Below are 13,296 nucleotides of genomic sequence, written 5' to 3'. Positions count from 1 at the left end.
GGACACAAAATTTTGGACGATTTGTCATTTAACTGACATAAAAATGTGAAACGTGCATTAGGCAACTAACCTCACTTTCGATTTTTGTAATTTTTACCTGATAGCTAGAGAAAAAAATAACAACCAATCAAAATAATTGAACTTATATACGAACACGTATTGCTGGTATTATTGTTTCGGAAAATCGACGCCAAAAATAAATTTCAACTAAAACTTTTAAATTTTAGTTCCAAACGTCAATCATAATGACAATAAAGCGTGGCTTGCATTGACATTTTTTGAACTGATAAATTTGTTGTCCAAAATTCCGTGTCCGCCACTATACTTTTAATTATAATTTGAAAAAATACTGGGAATAACGAACAAGCAACGAAAACAGTGACAAAACGGATACAAATGTCAGTCATGTCAGTTCAACAAACCATGTTGATAAATAATCAAAGAAAAACAAAAACCACATTTGCTGTTATTACCAGGGACATACGCAGGGCTACAAAACATATGAAATTCCATAGCCAATTATTATACCAATTTCAATGAAATCTACGATTAGTTAATTTTGTTTTGTGGACCATTTTTACACTTTTGATGTGTGATCTTTTTAAATTTCGACTGATTTATTTTTACTCATTTTTATTATTTAATGAAAGTTTTCGTAAAATATTTAAAATCGTAAAGTGGAAAATATGATGAACTTTGTCTTGTTGAGATTATCCTGACAATGGATCAATAATTACAGACAAAAATATTTTATTTATTTATTAAAATTAAACCTAATTAATATTAAATTTTGTAAAAATAATGGCTTGTTGATTTTTTATTAAGTGATAGTGATAATTGTTTTGGGTTTTAGGTCAGCTGGAATAAGGCCTGGGTAAGTTATGACTCCCAGGGTCAATAACTATATCATTAAAACCGGAAAGAGTTTTAACTATTTATCTCTATTATTATTATACATACGATTGACTGTTGGTTTACTTTAACAAAAAATATATTTTCTGTTTTCAAAGCGTCAAGTTTTGTTTTGAATGCAATGTTTTAAATTTTAAATGTGTTTATGAGCGGAAATAAAAATATTATCAATATTCACAAAAGGGTTTTATCAAAATTAGCGCGTATTAAATCACATTTCAACATTCATTGAATTAGTTGTTCAAAAAAAAAAAAATTGAGAAAGAACACTCACGTCGAACACGTTTTATATTGTTATTTGTGTTTTTTACTTTTTTAGTTGGAGCTTTATTGTAAAAAAAGCTTTGAGATAAAGGAAGATGCGCATTCTGGGATTCGGATTTTTTGAAACAATATTCTATTCACACTTTGATCCAGTGTTTTTATAAAATATACGAAAACAAACTATCGGCAAATATTTTACATTTTATATTTGAAACTTTTGTGCTTTGACTCAATGAACAACAGTTCTAGAAAACTTTTACCGAAATTAGCAACCATTATTAAACAGCACTTTTGATAAGCAAAATTCAGCTCCGTGGAAAAGTTTTAGTTAGGATTCTTTTAGAACGTAATGAGTATTTTTATGAATCAAGTTGTGAAAGTTAGCAAAAGTAACCCGACTTGTGCGGACATTTCATATTTGTTCAAAAACACCTAATGCAAGTTTATACATTTAGAATTCATCTTGAATTARCTTTCTACGTGTTGGTGACAAGCTTTCCGTTTATACACCATTCTTCTTGGCGTGCAGATATAATTCCACACCAGAATGAATCTTACGAAGACTATACACACTTTGTCCAATTACTTGAGCTATGCCGCAATGAGATTTTATTGTAACTTTTTTTGGAGACTCAAAGGGTTTTATTAAATTATATTTAAAAGTGTGTTATTACACGACCATCATTTATACTTATGTGATAAAAATTATGAATGTAGCATAAAATGACAGGTCTCGTAAAGTAGTTAAATGCAAGCCCAATAAGGAAGGCCTGAAAGGCCACTTGAGAACGCTACTTCTCCTGCTCCCGGTTGCAGAAACCATCAAATGAGACAACACAGCATCGGCAGGACGTCATTAAGGTCGCGTTACGGTTCATTGTCACGGAAATTTATGTACTTAGCCGGAATTTATTGCAGCTTACGATCTTTAATTTCTGCTCGGGATAGCTTGAGATGGTTAGCTGCAAATTACTTTTCTCTTGAGACAAGACCTGACCTCGTATTTTATACAGCGTTGAAAAATTTTAAAGGGCTGTAAAATGTATACTATTCTGTATTAAACAGTAGGAAATRTAAGAGGGTCATCATTTTGAAATTAGATTTTTAATCCAGTAAMTTGCTGAAGTTGCAACTTTTCTGCAAACAAAGTAGGTATAARAAACTCGGTTTTACCAAATATTACTTTAGYTAYCAGTACAAGATGAAAAAAACAAATTTAAGGTTTAGTTRGCAAATACTCGAATGAGAAAGTAAACCWAACTAAACTTTGAATATTGATCCAATACGAAGCAATTTATTTTAAAGTGTACACAGTTTCAACAGCGGAAATTGAAACACTTTTCTAATCTCGCTTTTTTCTATAGTTGGTTGAGTTTTATTTGCTTGGATTTGGAAAATTATTGTCTAGTGCTAGTGTGTTCTATATTTTTTTTTGTTTTGTACTTTTGTAAGTGACTTATCTGTAATAACCCACGTGTATCATACAAAACTATATTCAACACCTATCAGTTGCTATATAAAACGTATTTTTTATTTTGACATCAATAATTGCCATGTGCAAATTATCTGTTTATTATTAAAAATTAGTACAAAGGAATTATTAATATGCATCTTTTTTTATACGGTTCCATTTTTTATGCTAAGAAGCACTTTCAAGGTATAAGATATAACTAAACTTGCTTTTTTGAATAACAGTGAACCAAAAAAATAAGTTAATTATTATTAAAATGTTCAATTATTGAATAGTATTGGATAAAAGTAAATATTTTTATTTTAAACTGTTTGGCAAATTGTACTTTAAAATCCGGGAAGTGAGCTATACTGCATCCAAGCCGATAGATGTAACCAACCAACACTTGTTTGATTGTTATTTTTCACATAACAAACGTCAAATTCATTTCTTTAAACAAATGAAACAAAGGTACTGATTTTATTACTTATTTGTGTTGTATTATTTGCTTTGCAGAACATATAATGTAAATTATTATTTTTTATACATACAAGACTAATTACAAATTACAAACTAAAAAAATCAAAGTGTTTAAATAAAAATCTGAGCTAGAATAGCTTAAATATATTGAAAAACAATGTATGTCTATTTTTAGATCTTCTTTATATTAATTTTTAGGAGTATTATTTAACAAAAACCATGACACTTTAAGTAAACGTTTAACCCGGCGCATCCACCATTTTTCTTTATGGTTTRGTAGAATTATTTTTATAGAGAAGGTATTTACAATTTCTATTTTTTGAAAATGAAAACATAGTTATTGATAACCTTTTGAAACATATTTTATTTAATACATTTACACCATTTCTCTGCTGTTATTTTACCATTTCTTGTTTGTTTTTCTGCTTCGACCTTATTTAAGCTTCCCGATCTGTAACATTGATCGTTCTTCTAGTAATGATTCACACYCAAATAAAAATACACAGGAATCATTTAATATTTCTTTGATTTAAGATGGGACATTTTTCTATTCCGGATACGAATTTTCTTTTTTTCTTTTTCCTGCTTTCATTTTAATGAAAACTTAATTTGCGTTTGAATTTGTTTAGTTTTAATTCTGCTAATGAGTCTATACCGGCATTGAAATTTCTTCGCACACATTTTTTTTTTTGATCCTCGTCTGACCGCAACTCTTTTACCCGTAAAAAGTTCTTTTTCTGGKGCAGGTAGACAGAAATTTCGTTAGTGGTAGTAATTAATTTCTGAACGACAACTCGGAAAGCGATTACCCGCGGGGAGCTTTCGGGAAAACGCGTACAGATTGTGGAAGAGTCCCGTTAGAGGGCGTGGTCGTCCCGGGCGTGGGCGTCACACTGTCTCGCAGCAGCTGGTTGCTACGGTTACGGCCCCGGCCACCCGGCCAGATATTGATCTGTCAGGGAATCCCCCCTTGCTGTTCTCGGCCCAAAAATTGCATCAAGCACGGGTTTAGCCTTCCTTTACACATATAATTTGAGGAGTGATGTTATTCTTTTCTCGTTACCCCCATTTTCTTTGATGTTTTTGTGTCGTTTTTTGCATAATTCTCTCTTTTCCAGCCAACACTTTTTTTTCTTCGGCCGCGAAATGAGATTGTAAATATTATGCTAATGGACGATTTGGGAATAATGAATTATTTAAAGTGAGGCGTGATGATTTTTATTTTTACTGACAATGAAACTTTCAGCACATAAAGTGCACTCTGAAAATTTTTTAATGCTGAAATTAAAAGCTGAAAATGAACGTTTGACCGACGGGAAGAGAAGTTTTAGAAAGTTTTGACCCAAAATTTGTCTTTTAACTCGATTTATTTAAAAATTAATAAACTTCAACTACATACTTACTTTGAAAAAGTTTTTCGGAGTTGGTACAATTTTTATAATTTAAATATCAAAACGTACACACGTAAATATTTTTGTTTTTTTACTTTTATTGTAAAAAAGTGACATAAGCGTGGTTTTATTTTTTGGTTCTTCACTTTCTTAATTCTTAAATTTTTAGGAGTACAAGTATTGATAAAATGCCTATACTGCGCCACAATTGAAGYATATCATCAAGTTTTTTTTACCAAAATATTATTTATTTTTGTTTATTGATATTATGTACTGGCATGATAGCTTCTGTTTATATTTTTCTACTAATTATACAAGTTTAAAAAAAATTTATTATTTTTTGGACACTAGAAGTAAGTACATATTTTAATTTTTAGTTTATATTATTTTTACCTGGTATATTACAACTGAGTTGGAAAATATATCATTATCTCGACGGCTCAGATATATGACGATACCCTAAGGTTACAAAGACTTAGAGCGTAATGAATCTCAACTGATGAGGATTGTATGCTAATTTTTTACAATTACATTGTGTTGACATAATAAAATATCTGTATCTCTAAYAAAGTTGAGGCATTGACATAGTTGTTTGTAAATAATTTGCGTTTTTAACAATTATTGATGTGCTCGCGACCTTGGTAAATTACATACTTTTMGACCAAAAGAGGGAATGACGTAGTAATTATGAATAAAATTAAATACATATTTCACACTTGATTTTTGTTTTATTTTTCACTTAGATAAAGCTGTTTAAAATCTAAAACTTTCCACTTAATTACAAAGCTTTGACTAGAAACTTAATTTTGAAAATGACTAAAAAACTATTTTTTATAGTTGATATTAGATATTGCAGCATCAACTGAAAGCTAGTCTTTAGACAAGTTCAGATACACGTAAGTTATAAAGAGAACTTAAATATAAAATGTAATTTTACAATATTTTTGAACACACTAAATGATGATTAGATATTATTAGAGCAAATAAACTTTCAGAATTAAATAAATAATAAAAGCGAGGGTGATTTATTTTAATATTGAAATAGGCAATAAATCTGATAGTAAACCGATCTAAGCTGGTCAAATAAAACCAACYTGATACTCATACAAAGAACTCTGTAGAATGRCAAAGGTATAATCATAGAATATAAGGAAACGATTTTTCTTTGTTCGGGTCAATGTAATATAATACTTGCAGAACCTAAGGAAACGAAAAAAGGAATGTGGAAGATTGCGAACATATTAGGTTACCGACTTTGACTTATTCTAAAGGACGCAATTAGGCTTAAATCAAATGTTTTTGTTTGTCTGCAAAACTCAAAATTTCATTTCTTGCTCTTTGTAATTAAAAAAAATGTCTGCGAATAATTACCATGATTTTGTCAGTGTAAATTCCATTCTTTTGGACAAATTATGCACGCTCCGTAGCTCGGGATAAAAATGGTTTTCTGTCATTTACATTCTCACCGTTCTTTCAAAAATATTTTATTCAGGTTAGCAGCCTATTCCCCAAACTTGCTTTTTGTCCGTCTTGCTCGATATCCTTCCGTCGACTSTACWCTACTCGTAAAAACAAACATTTCGGTGAGTTGAAATAGCGCAATTTATTGCTCTTCACGTCCTAACTGAGCCACACATATAATTCAAGAAAATGTGACGGTCTTATATAAATTTCCATATAACAAATGCCGCGGTTAACTGAGACGAATGAGTTGCAGACCTAAGAATAAAAACCCTCGTTACCCTTGCTTTAAACCTCAAATTTCACACTCATGCTCCAACTACCTTTTTAATTAAATCTTTTTAAAAACTGAATATYTTAAAGCAAAAACAATCGACGGCTYATCATTTCTCATCGCTTGGCGTTTGACGTTTTTCCTTATTTTCCGAGGAGCATTTATCATTCTTATTGTCTTCGGTTTTTGCTCACTCAAGCGATGCGCCACTGTTTGGATTTAATTTGGACCTTCCATCTTAACTGACTTCTTTATTGCTAATCTTTGAGCTCATCATGCTTTGATAATATTTGTTTTAAGGACTTTTTGTTAATTTTGTTGAGTACATTGGCAGTTGGGAGAGAGACAAGAATTTTAATTTAAGGCAATGCGTGGCAAAGGTTATAAAGCTACCACTATAAACGTATAATGGAAGAGAAGAACGACGAATTTCTAGGTTAGATCTCTTGTATACTTGATGTTGCGCTGCAGATACCATGAATATTCTATGCGAAAATGGTTACGGAGTAAATATTTCCAGCTCGTTTCATTCCAAGTTCACACTGACAGAATGTTCGTCTGAAGAGACTTATACAATTTTCTCTTTAATTAGTGTTTCTCTTTAATTAAATTTTCAGCAGTACCGAATGTASTAAGATTATAAAAAATTGCAGAAGGTATGCCGATCAATATTGTAAAGTAATTTTTTCACCACGTTTGTAATTGTAAAAGTTCCATTATCAATTGATCTTTCTTTGACTGCGTGTCACATCAAACAAAACGGTGAAAGTTTTCATAAAACTCTGCAAATGTCTTTTTTACCGTCTCGTTTTTGTTATTGGTTTCTTTACTTGATAAACATAGAGCTGTTTAAGGGTCACTACYACGTACAATCTTCTTTTTCATCGTCTTAAATAATTTAGAACGTTGTGACCCCGACACCAACTCTTTCCTGGTTATAGTCAATATGTTAAAAGTTTACCAGAAGATAAATTTTAACTTCACGCTCTTGAAAGTTAACTTTTTTGGTTACAAATATTTTACAAGAGAGAGTGAAGTATTTTTTAAGAAAGTTCGGTCATATGGGAGATATTTATCTTGCCGCTTTGTAAAATTTCAAAATAAAATTTTTATCGAACTGTGGATTTGTGCACAAYACACTGCAATCTCTTTCATCCTCTTGGGAATATTCACAAAACTAAACTTTATAACAACTTTTTTAATATTCTTTTATTTTTACGCACACGCCTATCAAAATTTTAACTTGATTTTGCTGGTACTGGTTTGCGATGAGCCGTCGAACTAACTTCTAGGTGTGGACTTTTTCTTGATGTTCTTTTAAACTGTCATTTCTGTAGATTGTAAAGTGGTGATAAAGGTAGACACAGATAGGCTTATAGACAGAAAATGGAATTCATAGGTGATAAGCAAGGATATGGCAGCGYGGCTTTGTCCTACAAATTGTGATAGGGTTTCATAAAATTATAGGATTTCCGAGGTTAGCRAGGCCAAGGTCTTCACCTTTTTCAACTTCTGTAATTTATTATTTGTCATCTTCATGCGGACTTGAGATGTGAATGTGMTATTTGGTGCCACTCAAGTCTTTTATTTTTKGTTCTAAACGCCGCCTTAGTGTCACCGGAGAGGTGTAGAATGCTGAAATAGTCAGATTCCGGAAGACAAAAACTCAAAAAGTTTCAATAACTTTTGCAACATCCAGTGACAGACAAAGTCATTGTAAGCGAAGTTACTGAATGAATAGTGAAGAAGTTATTAAAATAAGTGGGTCGTTGTTGTCAAAGAGATGTAATACGGTAATTTATCAAATGAGAGTTGAGCTTGGCTTTGCCATTATTGGATGTTTATTATACTTGTTTACATTTATTGTGAAAACTTATTCAGTGAGATTCAAGGATTTGCAAAGAAGAAAAATAATTTTTTGCACTTTATTGAAAAGTCATTTTTACGAAATAGTGCGATAACAAATAAATCCTTAAAATATAAGTGATAAAAAGCACATATACGGTTAAATATATGACGACAGAATTATAAAGAACACTCGCTCTGCATAGAACATTTTTCATAAATTTTCATACAGACTCCATGAATATCACACGACGGCAGAGAATGCTTTTATACCTCACTGTGATCAATAAAATTATTTTTTGCTACATGCAAGTAGACATAAAATAARAGTTTTGAAAGCCAACATAACTCTAKGTAAGATAGACKAAACGTTTTCTCATATCAAGAATTCATAAAAGAGCTGGTATTATTTGAAACCACTTGCTTTTGATTTGATGTGTTTTAAATAAAATGATTTTTATTCCTTTTGCATTGAGAGAGCTTTTTGTATGTGATATAGAAGTTTTTGCCACGTTAAGCAAAAAAATATTCCTTGAGGTTAAGTTGAAATGACAATAAGTAAAAAATATTCAGTTAAAAATTTAAATTAAAACACTTTCTGCACTTTTAAGTTTTATTTTATAAAAGTTAAATAACTTTATCATATCATAACTTTTGCAGCTCTTATTTCGATTTTTAGCTTATACCGGGTGGGGCAGCGGTTACGCGCACTTGATAAATCGCGACTTCAAATTAATTAAAACTAGCGATATTTCATATACCTAACTAATTATTGATAGGGTATAATTTGAGAATTTTTCTAATTTTTTTTGATAATAAATGAGTCCGTAACAGTTTTGTGTGTTTTATGAATACTTTCTGTTAATTTACCTAAAAAGTTTTTACACTAAATGAATCTGTACCTGTCATCGCATCAAACTTTGATATCACAATTTCAAATTTTGACTTGGTTAGCCAAATAATCGCTTTTTTTATTTAAACACAAACCAGACCCGTGATTTATGACAAAATGGTATAATTTGCCAACTAAAGAATTATTTACTGGTAGCCGACCGCTTTAAAGGGCCTATTTGTTGTAAACCTTGGAATCTTACCCCAATTGCAGTTTCCCATTGTCACCTAAATTTACGATGGCACAAGTAGCAGGTCATAAATAAAAATGATTTTTTTTTTCTGATTTTGTAAACAATTGTAGGAAATGAATCTGCGTAGGTCAGTATAAAAATTAGAATTAAATTTTTTGGGAGAAAATTACTTTTTTTTGGCTTTGTTTGTGAATGAAAAATTACCAAAAAAATAGAGAATGTACCTAATGCCCAGGTAAGTGTGAAAAAATTCAACAATTTTATTTAATTAGAAGTGGGGATTTTCTTTTTGGGCGTAACGGATGCCCCACCCGATAGAAACTGTTACTGCTGTAAGTAAAATGAAAATAAGTCGTTAACTTTTATGTGTATTTCAATTTAGTTTAACTGTTAATTAAATTCGTGAATATAGAAAACATACGGTAATGTAGGTCGGCATAATAATAATAATAATCAAGAGTTATTTTTTTAATGAATTAAAAATTATTTTCATTTGAGTTAGACATAATGTTGAATAATAATAATTTGAATAATTTTTATTGTTCAAACTTAAAGCTTTCAATTTGTTAGGTCATTCTAAGAARAACAGTTCTAGTTGCACTTATCTTCTAACTAATTTTACTTTTATTTTCATTTCTCTTGCAATCATTAATCTTGTCCCAATCTTGTTTTCCCACAAACCGAAGTGTAGCATCATCCATCACGCTCACATTCTTTTGAGCTTCACTTACTACGCTTTAATCAAACCTAACAACTGTTTTAAACACATTTTTCGGTTTGTTTGTCATTTGGTGTCATACATGCATCAATAGATCTCAGTTGTTGGAAAATTCCGTGCAATATTTTTTGCACATAATGAATAGCGTCCATTTTCGCAATATTATTTGCGGTCGACTGCATCGCAAATTACATGTGGATGCATCCGAAAGCGTCAAATAAAATTCAATTTCCTTTCGCATTTCAATGCAGGAGCTTTTAGTCTGCAATGCACGCGCGTATCAGAGTTAAATAATACACACACATATAGCCAAAGTATCCATTATTCGCAAGAGCGAGTTGGGTCCATCACCGGCCGTCGCTTGCCAGATGAAATCTGCGAGAGAGAGGTCCGTTGCCACGGCAACAGGATCGATAAACAGTCCTGCTGCTGAGCCTTTCATCATTTCCCAGGGAACGTGTGCCCGTTTCCCAGAGCTTTCGTTCCTCTCATATTGGGCTGGGCTGGACCTATTTTCGTATACGGTCGCAGGACCTCTTCCGGCAGGGCGCGTTCTACAAATGTTTCATTCATTTATAAGCGATGGCCATTTTTTTACTCTTTTTCGTATTATGAAAATTCTTTGCAAAAAATGGTAATTCGTTAAAGGACAATAAGCGAAGCGAGTGATATATGGAATTGCCGATGTAACGTATCGGGAATATTTATCACTGGAATGTTCGTTCCCTATACTTATTTTGATGTATTGTTGAAAGCTTTAGTCACAAAAACACTTTTTATAATTTTACAAGGTTTGGTTAAATTGCAGTTAGTGAATTTATTTTTGATATCTTTTTTTTATTAGGTGTTTTACTACAAGTGCATTGTAAATTAAATATGAAAATGAAATGTACTTGTCATCATAAACTGTAAAATGTTGTTTGAAGGAGATAAAATAAAAATTTTATACAACTGGAAAGAACCTAATTAAAATATTATAAAATAGACATTTAAATTGTGTTACTTGAAAATGTTAATTGATTGTTTTATAAGTTTTAAGACATTATTTCACATATCTTTTCTTTATATTAATTACAACAACCCTCTTGATGTTGATATTTTCTGACTCTTTTAGTATTTTATTTTGTTCAAAGTTTGGATGGCTTATAACAAATTTGTCAATAACGACATTTCTTGTTAAAGTTTTTTGTCTCACGTCTTCTCCTTGTTATCAAAAGTTTTGAATGATATGTAGATTTTGGTCAAACAATAACATCTTGTTTGGAACTTATTCGGGATAATAGATAAGACCCTATTATGTTTTTCCGGATTCTCAAACTACTATTTCATTAATTTCAACAAATAGGAACTTTTCTCAATAAATAAGCATAGGACAAAGTATTTTGCATGTTTTTATTTTTGTTTTGTTCTTCTTTCTTGCAGTTTTATTAGTTGTCGTCTTGGGTGTTTGACCAAATTAGGCTCAGGGGAGTTTTATGACAATCGAGTTGAAAAATACGCTCATTGTGTAACAATCAATGAAGGGCATTCTAGACAATTTGTCAGATTACATATAAAAGAAATTCTACGACTGTTTTATCTCTTTAAGGGTCGTTATGGATTTCATAAATAGAACTATAAAGAGAGAGAATAGTTCTAACTGAACTAAATTCTAGATTTATTTTTGTAATAAAAAGTTCTTGAATAGTTTTATTACCGTTACTGTAAAATTAGTGAAAACGTAAAAGCCAAATATATAACAAATTTAAGAAAAATTACATTCTAAAATTTAAATGATTGAAGATTAATAAAGGTTATGTTTATTTTTCAAAAAAGTGAATATTACTCAAATAATAATAGTCATGAGTTAATAACCAAAACATAATTAAACATAACATTAGTATTTTATAAAATAAACCAGTATAAATTTAAAATTGATTTCTCGGTAACTAATAACTTTTTAAAATGATAGTCATTGTTCTGTAACTTGGTCTGTGCCGGATAAAACTACTCATTTCTCATTTTCATTTCTCTCTTCTCGTATCATTWTAGCGCTATAACTCTTCACTTTTAAACTTATTAAAAAGTAATTTAACAAAGAAAAGAAATTTGCATATTGCCAACTAAATTTTACCACCCGGCACTTTTATGTAATTTGTTACAGAAAAAGTTTTAGAAATGGCAGCAGATATAAACGAATTTACTCGATATTAATAAAAATATTAACAAGTTTTTAATTTTTTTATAGTTGTTTTTAAAGCGAAAGCAATATTTGTTGCTGTAATTATAAAAAAATAATTTATGTTCTTCAACCATATTGGTCCGACTTTATGGGTAACTTTATTAGGCATAAATTGTGAAAGTCTGAAGTTGAAAATTCACAAAGTTTTATTAAAACAAATAAAAAAAACGGAATTTAGGGCAAAAGTTTTGTGAAAACTATAATAAAAATTGACTTACTCTTGTAAAGAATTATTAAAACATAGATGTTGCAGTAGAATTAAAAGAGATACTTTGAAAAAATTTATTCAGCTCCAGACTGTGTAATTACAACTTTTAGCAAAATGTTTGTCGATTGCACATCTGTTTCTCTCAATTCGCATATCATTGTTTGCCGTCCASACTACCCCGACGGCATCCTAAATTAAAACCGCACGAGATGATTCATTGTAGTTCCTAAGGGATGGGGTTGCAACAGTCCTCCTGCACCTCCTTCCACTGTCGCAAAATCATTAAAAAAATAAGTCAAGGGGATTTAATGATCCAATTCCCGGTGTAACTGCAACAATGCTCGATGTCTTTAGTCTCAATTCCGAATCCATCCCCCATTAAATTAGACAACCAAATCTCATATATGCCTTATTTGTACTGACGAAAGGGGGATGAATAGATGTCGTAAATAGGTRAAGGGTTTGTAATTCTGTTGGTGACGGCAATGTCAGCATCAAGGCCGCACGTCTGTCTGATGAAGGCTTCTAAGGACCCTTCAAGTGGGACTTTCGCCCCCACAAGGGACTACGTCATGCTTCGACTAACTGTAGTCGTTTAAAACACCCTTGTTAGAAGGCGCTTGAGTGCAGTGGCGGCTTGCGAAATGGATCAAACATCACACTGTTACTTCACCCTGAATTTATAATTTCAGATTGGACATTTTTAGAAAATCGATGCACGCTTCCTGTTGTTTAAAGCCATGAAATGGGAAGCGAGCAAATTGCCCAAGGTTAACAACAGCTTTTGCTAAATTAACCCACAAAGGAACATTTTTGACGAAATTGAAGGTTTTGAAGCTTTATTTGCACACTAAACTCGTAAGGACGATGAGACATTGCGTGACTGATTGCAAAGAATGGGGACCGATCACAGTAAATATAGTGTTTTACTGGATTAATAATTCATCGATAAGGTGGTTTTGATCATTAAAGCAGCTGTTACCGTTC

This window comes from Tribolium madens, unplaced genomic scaffold (genome assembly GCF_015345945.1).
Source record: "Tribolium madens isolate multiple individuals breed KSU strain unplaced genomic scaffold, Tmad_KSU_1.1 Scaffold_96;HRSCAF=242;Tcas5.2_LG5, whole genome shotgun sequence".
Classification (NCBI taxonomy): Eukaryota; Metazoa; Arthropoda; class Insecta; order Coleoptera; family Tenebrionidae; genus Tribolium; species Tribolium madens.
Note: the sequence above shows the minus strand (reverse complement) of the source record.